The sequence below is a fragment of the Macrobrachium nipponense genome, chromosome 17, assembly GCF_015104395.2.
Source record: "Macrobrachium nipponense isolate FS-2020 chromosome 17, ASM1510439v2, whole genome shotgun sequence".
Taxonomy (NCBI): Eukaryota; Metazoa; Arthropoda; class Malacostraca; order Decapoda; family Palaemonidae; genus Macrobrachium; species Macrobrachium nipponense.
Genome location: NC_087210.1, coordinates 6,454,215 through 6,461,714, shown reverse-complemented (window position 1 = coordinate 6,461,714; position 7,500 = coordinate 6,454,215). Strand labels below are relative to the sequence as shown.

The following is a 7,500-nucleotide window of genomic DNA, read 5'->3' as shown; positions in this document are numbered from 1 at the left end:
TAGAATTCCAGGCCGAGGGCTGCTCTATGAGCAAGAGCCCGTGCTGGCAAAAGGCCAGCTAAATCTCAAACAACAAAAGGCCGAACCCTGGGACCTACCTATGATGAGGTCAGGTCATTCAGGTTTCGAAGGGGTAACATGAGAACACCTCGCAGTAGAATTATGAAAACATTGCCAAGAGGTGTTTGAGGATAGTAAGATGGAAGCTCGAGAATATGAAAGGAGGTATAGTGAAATGAATGAGATGGTGCAGCTAGGGGCCGAAGGGACGCTGCAAGATCCTTACTCGTCCCATAAGTATTACCGATTTACTGGTCAAAAGTTTTAGCCAATAAGCAAATGTGTTCGTTTTAGTGAGAGAGAAAGAGGAGGAGAAGGAGGAGAGAGAGAGAGAGAGAGAGAGAGAGAGAGAGAGAGAGTTTCACTTTCCCGACCACCCCAGTATGTTTCCAGAATTTATAGCTCACGAAGTTACAATATATATATATATATATATATATATATATATATATATATATATATATATATATATATATATATATATATATCGAGCTACAATGTCCTTTAATATCTAATTCGGTCTACCTCGGAATTAATATATTGTCATATATGCTTAACCGAAAGGGAATTTTTTTCTCGATAATAGACTTCCCGCGCCCCGGTCCAGGCAAGTCTATTATCGATGAAAAAAATTCCCCTTCGGTTAAGCATATATGAAAATATATTATTCCGAGGTAGAGCGAATTAGATATTAAAAGACATAGTAGCTCGATATATGTATATGAATCACGGAAATGTGATATGACTTATATATATATTATATACACACACACACACACACACACACACACACACACATATATATATATATATATATATATATATATATATATATATATATATATATATTTTAAATAGATAGATAGGTGGGTCGTTACACTTTACATACCCTTGTCCTTATGAGCCGCAGTTGTCCAATATAGTAAATGGTTTTGCAATACCTCTGTAAATATTTCGATATATATATATATATATATATATATATATATATCTATATATATATATATATATATATATATGTGTGTGTTTGTGTGTGTGTGTGTGTGTGTGTGTTGTGTGTGTGTGTGCTATAAGAGGTATCGGTTCCCTTGCCAGTTTTCAATTTCTATTTTCAAGGTGCCTTCAGTACGACTTGACCGTAAACCTTTCGAAATTCGAATATTTTAGAAGCATAACGATTTGGCAGACTGTGTTATCTGTGAAATTAAATCTCTCTCTCTCTCTCTCTCTCTCTCTCTCTCTCTCTCTCTCTCTCTCTCTCTCTCTCTCTCGTGTGTCACTTTAAACTTCAAAGAAGAAAGACAAAGTGTAAAAAAAAAAGAAGTCAAGCGCCTACTTCAAAATGAAGAATGCTTTGCTGGACAAAGGACAACAAGAGCTAATGCTGTCGACGCTGAAGAGAACATCAACTTTAACGCAACCACTTCTCTCTCTTCTCTCTCTCTCTCTTCACTCACTCACTCTCTCTCTCTCCTCTCTCTCTCTCTCTCTCTCTCCTCTCTTCTTCTTCTTCTTCTTCTTTTCCCATTCTCTACTTCTTCGTCTTCTCTCTCTCTCTTCTTCCCATTCTCTTCTTCTTCGTCTTCTCTCTCTCTCTCTTCTTCCCATTCTCTTCTTCTTCGTCCTCTATCTTTCTCTCTCTCTCTCTCTCTCTCTCTCTCTCATTCTCTTCTTCGTCCTCTATCTTTCTCTCTCTCTCTTCTCCTCTCTCTCATCTCTCTCTCATTCTCTTTCTTTTCGTCCTCGTCTCTCTCATCTTCCCTCTCGCTCTCTCTCTCTCCTCTCTCTCCGTCTATCTTCTTCTTACTTCTTCTCTTCATCTCATCTTTTCTCCTCATCTTCTCTTCTTCGTACTCTCTCTCTCTCTGCTCTCTCTCTCTCTCTTCTTCTCTTCTTTCTTCTCATTCTCTACTTCTTCGTCTTCTCTCTCTCTCGTCTTCCCATTCTCTTCTTCTTCATCTTCTCTCTCTCTCTTCTTCCCATTCTCTTCTTCTTCGTCCTCTATCTTTCTCTCTCTCTCTCTCTCTCATTCTATTCTTCGTCCTTCTTGCTCTCTCTCTCGTCTTCATTTCTCTCTTCTTCTCTCGTATCTCTCTCTCTCTCTCTTCTTCTTGCCTCTCATCTCGTCTCATCTCTCTCTCTCTTCTTCTCTCTTCGTCTCTCTTCGTACTCTCTCTCTCTCTTCGTCTCTCTCTCTCTCTCTCTCTCATCTTCTTCTTCTTCCCATTCTCTACTTCTTCGTCCCTTCTCTCTTCTCTCTCTTCTTCCCATTTCTTCTTCGTCTGCTCTCTCTCTCTCTCTCTCTCTTCCCATTCTCATCTTCTTCGTCCTCTATCTTTCTCTCTCTCTCTCTTCTTCCCATTCTCTTCTTCTTCGTCCTCTATCTTTCTCTCTCTCTCTCTCTCTCTCTCTCTCTCTCATTCTCTTCTTCTTCGTCCCTCTCTCTCTCTCTCTCTCCTTCTCTCTCTCTCTCTCTCTCTTCTCTCTCTCTCTCTCTCTCTCTCTCTCTCTCTCTCTTCTTCTTCTTCTTCTTCTCTCTTCTTTCTCTCTCTCTCTCTCTCTCTCTCTCTCTCTCTCTCTCTCTCTTCATGTCACAACTATGAAATATATGGTAAATGTGCATACCTAGATGGATATGGGGATGATTGCAGAGATCTGCATCCAAAAATATGCAAAAACCTAAAAGAAGGAAAAGGATGTAAGTTCGACAAAAAATGCAATATATGCACCCTGTAGCCATGAATCATAATCAAATAAATAACCAACCAAGTAATAATATCCAAAATAAGAAAGAAACAAATAAAGAGAGAAATCAAGAATATCAGGTAAAAGAGAAAAGCAAACCACCAATGAGATATGCGGAGATGTCAGCAAAAACAAAAAATTTCAATGCATCAGCTCCAAAATTCTACTCAAGGGATAATAACTGTATTTATTATGCAAGAGGATATTGCAGAAACGGGAGACGAAAATTGCAGATTCAGACCACAAAATGAATAATTATGATGAAGGAAGATCAAATATTATGGAAAAGTTGGATTTTTTAATGTCAGAATTTCTGGAAATGAAAAAAAGAACAACATACCAGAACAGGAAAGAGACATGGGAAATCCTTATTACTACCAATATTAAATGAAGGAGAAAACACGCAAACCATCATAGTGATGAATGCGCAGGGTTTAGTTACGAGTAACTCAAAAAGAAAAATAGAGTACTTTAGAAGAACTAACCCCAAATTGAAAAGAAAATAGATATAATGAATATAAGTGAAACCTGGTATTCCCAAGAGACTGGAATGATGATCAAATAAAAGGGTTCCAAACTTATAGATCAGATAGAAAAAATAGGAATCAAGGGGGAACCGCAATATATGGGAAAGACAAAAAACAAGGAAAAATATATGAGAAATATAGTAACTCAGAATGTGAACTAATAGCGGTAGAATTTGAATCTGAAAAATTAATGAACATAGTAATATATAGACCTCCTAATACTAAAGAGTTTGACTTAATAATTGGAAAAAGGTTGGATGATATATGTAGAAATCACAAGGACTGGACTATTCTCCTATTCTGGTGACTTCAACTTTCCTTTCGTAGAATGGAAAGAACGAATAGGAGATTGTGGATGTACTTATACATATAAAAAAGAGAGTAATAGTAGTGCAGAAGATAAGAGGCAATTCGAAAAGCTATTAGATATGCTACTAGAATTATCAAACATTCAACAAATAAATCACCTGCCAACAAGAAAGGAAAATACTTTAGACCTAGTATTTGTGAACGAGGTGAATTATGTTAAAGAAATAATAGTTTATAATGCGAGTATTTCAGACCATAATGTCATATAAGTTAACAGTTTCATTCCAAAGCAAGTGAAAACAGAGATAAGCAAGAATGAAAAAGTGGGAAGGATATGGAAAATACAACTTCCTACAGTAAAATATAAAATGGTCAGAAATAAATGAAGAATTAAACAAAGTTTGGGATAACATTTTCGTAAGCGATGACATAATATGGGTAAATACGGAGATATTATATAAAATATTAGAGAAAATAGTGGATAAATATATACCGAAGAAGAAAAGTAAACATCATTCATGCATACCAAGAGACAGAAGGATCTTGTTCCAGAAAATCAGAAAGTGAAAAAAGGTCTTGCAAAAGAAAAAAATGCAAGGAAAGTTATAGAACTAAAAAGTAAGATAGAAAATGCAGAACAAAAGATTATACAATCAAAAGAAAATGAAAAACGGGAATTGGAAGAAAAAACCCTATTAAATATCAAGCAAAACCCCAAACTATTATACTCATATGCGAAGAAGATGAATAAAAGAAGAATAGAAATAGGCCCTCTGAGAATTGAAGGAGATTAACGAATGAAAAAAAGGAAATTTGTTTCAACATACTGGCAGAACGATATAAGAGAGAATTCACCCCTAGAATAGATAATGAACAGTATAATGATATAGAAGTAAGGGACGAAAATAGTGAATATTTAGCTGACATAGAAATTAATGAAGCTGATATTGTGCAGGCAATTAATGAAATTAAAAATGGAGCTGCTGCAGGGCCTGATGGGAATCCCTGCTATTTTGTTAAAGAAAGTAGTTCATTCTATCGCAAAGCCACTTGCAATATTATTAAGACAAAGTGTAGATACAGGCAAGATTTATGATGAGCACAAATTAGCATATATCACCCCTACTTTCAAAAGTGGATCAAGACTTGAGGCAAGTAATTATAGGCCTGTGAGTCCTAACATCACATATTATGAAAGTGTATGAAAGGGTAATGAAGAAAAATATTATGAAACATTTAATAAAAAAAATAATTTGTTTAATATAGGACAACACGGTTTCGCTACCCGGAAAAAGACACAAACAAACCCAACTGTTAGTCCACCGTGAGAACATATTCAAAAATATGAAAAGCGGAAATGAAACAGATGTGGTTTATCTAGACTTTGCAAAAGCTTTTGACAAGTAGACCATAAATATATTAGCAAAGAAAATTAGAAAACACAATATCGTAGATAAAATAGGAAGATGGTTAAAAGAATTTTTACACAACAGAAAACAGATAGTTATTGCAAACGATGAGAAATCGGATGAAACCAAGGTAATATCCGGTGTGCCACAAGGTACGGTGTTAGCTGCAATACTGTTTGTTATTATGATTGAAGACATAGACAGTAATGTTAAGGATTCGGTAGTGAGTAGTTTCGCTGATGACACAAGAATAAGTAGAGAAATTACTTGTGATGAAGATAGGAACGCTCTACAAAGAGACCTTAACAAAGTATATGATTGGGCAGAGGAAAATAGGATGGTATTTAACTCTGATAAATTTGAATCAATAAATTATGGAGACAGAGAAGGAAAGCTATATGCATATAGGGGACCTAATAATGAGACAATCACAAATAAGGAAGCAGTTAAAGACCTTGGTGTGATGATGAATAGGAACATGTTATGCAATGATCAAATAGCAATTCTTTTGGCAAAATGTAAAGCAAAAATGGGAATGTTGTTACGGCACTTCAAAACAAGAAAAGCTGAACACATGATTATGCTTTATAAAACATATGTTCGTAGTCCACTTGAATATTGCAATATGATATGGTACCCACACTATCAAAAGGATATTGCACAAATAGAGAGTGTACAAAGGTCCTTTACAGCTAGAATAGAAGAAGTTAAGGACCTTGACTACTGGGAAAGACTACAATCATTAAAATTATATAGTCTAGAAAGGAGAAGAGAACGCTACATGATAATTCAGGCATGGAAACAGATAGAAGGAATAACAGAAAATATCATGGAACTAAAAATATCAGAAAGAGCAAGCAGAGGTAGATTAATAGTGCCCAAAACAATACCAGGAAAAATAAGGAAAGCACACAGGACATTAATCCACTACGCACCAGCATCGATAATGCAGCGTCTATTCAATGCGTTGCCAGCTCATCTGAGGAATATATCAGGAGTGAGCGTAGATGTGTTTAAGAATAAGCTCGACAAATATCTAAACTGCATCCCAGACCATCCAAGATTGGAAGATGCAAAATATACCGGAAGATGTACTAGCAACTCTCTGGTAGACATTAGAGGTGCCTCACACTGAGGGACCTGGGGCAACCCGAACGAACTGTAAGGTCTGTAAGGTAAGGTCTCTCTCTCTCCTTCTTCTTCTTCTCCTCACTTTTACGATAGCTCCCTGTGCGGTGAGCGAATAAAGCGGCCAATTTTTCAAATTTTTATTAACACCAACAAAGTCACCCAGGTCGAACTTCATCTCCATAGTGAGATGTTATTATATTCTTCGACTGTTCGCCACACGTCAATAAAAAGGGTGATAATAAAGAAACACCGGAAAGAGAGAAGAAACAGCGTATTAAGACAGGTTTAAGAAAGGAGGGAGATAGACACGGTTGGAGAATTAAAAGATTTAAACGATGATCAAGTCCGCATACAGGGGAAAGAGGGCGAGCAGGAGAGAGAGAGAGAGAGAGAGAGAGAGAGAGAGAGAGAGAGAGAGAGAGGAAGAAGAGAATGAGAGAGAGAGAAGAGAGAGAGAAGGGGCAGGAGCAGTAGAGCGAGAGAGAAGAAGGGAATTGGAGAGAGAGGGAGGACGAAGAAGAGGAGAGAATGGAAAGGGGCAGGATAGAGAGGCAGAAGAGAATAGGAGAGAGAGAGAGAGAGAGAGAGAGAGAGAGAGAGAGAGAGGAAAGAGACAGGAGAGAGAGAGAGAGAGAGAGAGAGAGAGAGAGAGAGAGTACAAAGAAGAGGAGAGAACGGTAAGAGACAGGAGAGAGAGAGAGAGGAAGAAGAGAATGGGAGGGAGAGAGAGAAGCTTGTAGGGGTAGGAGAGAGAGAGAGAGAGAGAGAGAGAGAGAGAGAGAGAGAGAGAGAGAGAGAGAAAGTGAAAAGATGAACGATTCGATGGCAGTGAAAGAGAAAATAAGATATTGTTTAGAATATCTTCTGTAAACGTACCTGAAGGAATGAGAAGGAAAAGGTGGAGAAGTGAAGGGAGATTTTCATATATTTAATGGAACAGAATCACGTAGGAAACATCAGAGGTCTGTTTTCTCGAGAAATGGAAAGAATTTCCGTAGATTTGTGTGATAAGTATAGGCCCTCGAAGGTTGCTCTAGAACGAAGCGGAAGGAAATATGTCTTCTGTGAGGACTAGCGGATCCAGAAAAGTCTCCCGAGGGGATCGGGGGTTTGGGGGGTACCAAGTTTGATCAGGAAATACCGAATCCATTATTATTTTCGTTAATATTGTAAGTATTATTGCTATATTATGTTTTTCTCAAAATTTTATTATTTCTTTAATAGATTTTACATTTTTTACTCCATATTCATATTTATCTTTTGCGTTGTCATTATCTAAATCTGCAATATTATTATTATGTCATTATTTTTCATGTAGG

At 37.0% G+C, this 7,500-nt stretch overlaps 1 protein-coding gene across 1 annotated transcript in view; it reads left to right on the top strand.

Annotated features, from left to right (window-relative positions):
- The window catches only part of LOC135196484 (roundabout homolog 1-like), a 695,873-nt gene that overhangs the window by 555,507 nt on the left and 132,866 nt on the right, over positions 1-7,500 (top strand).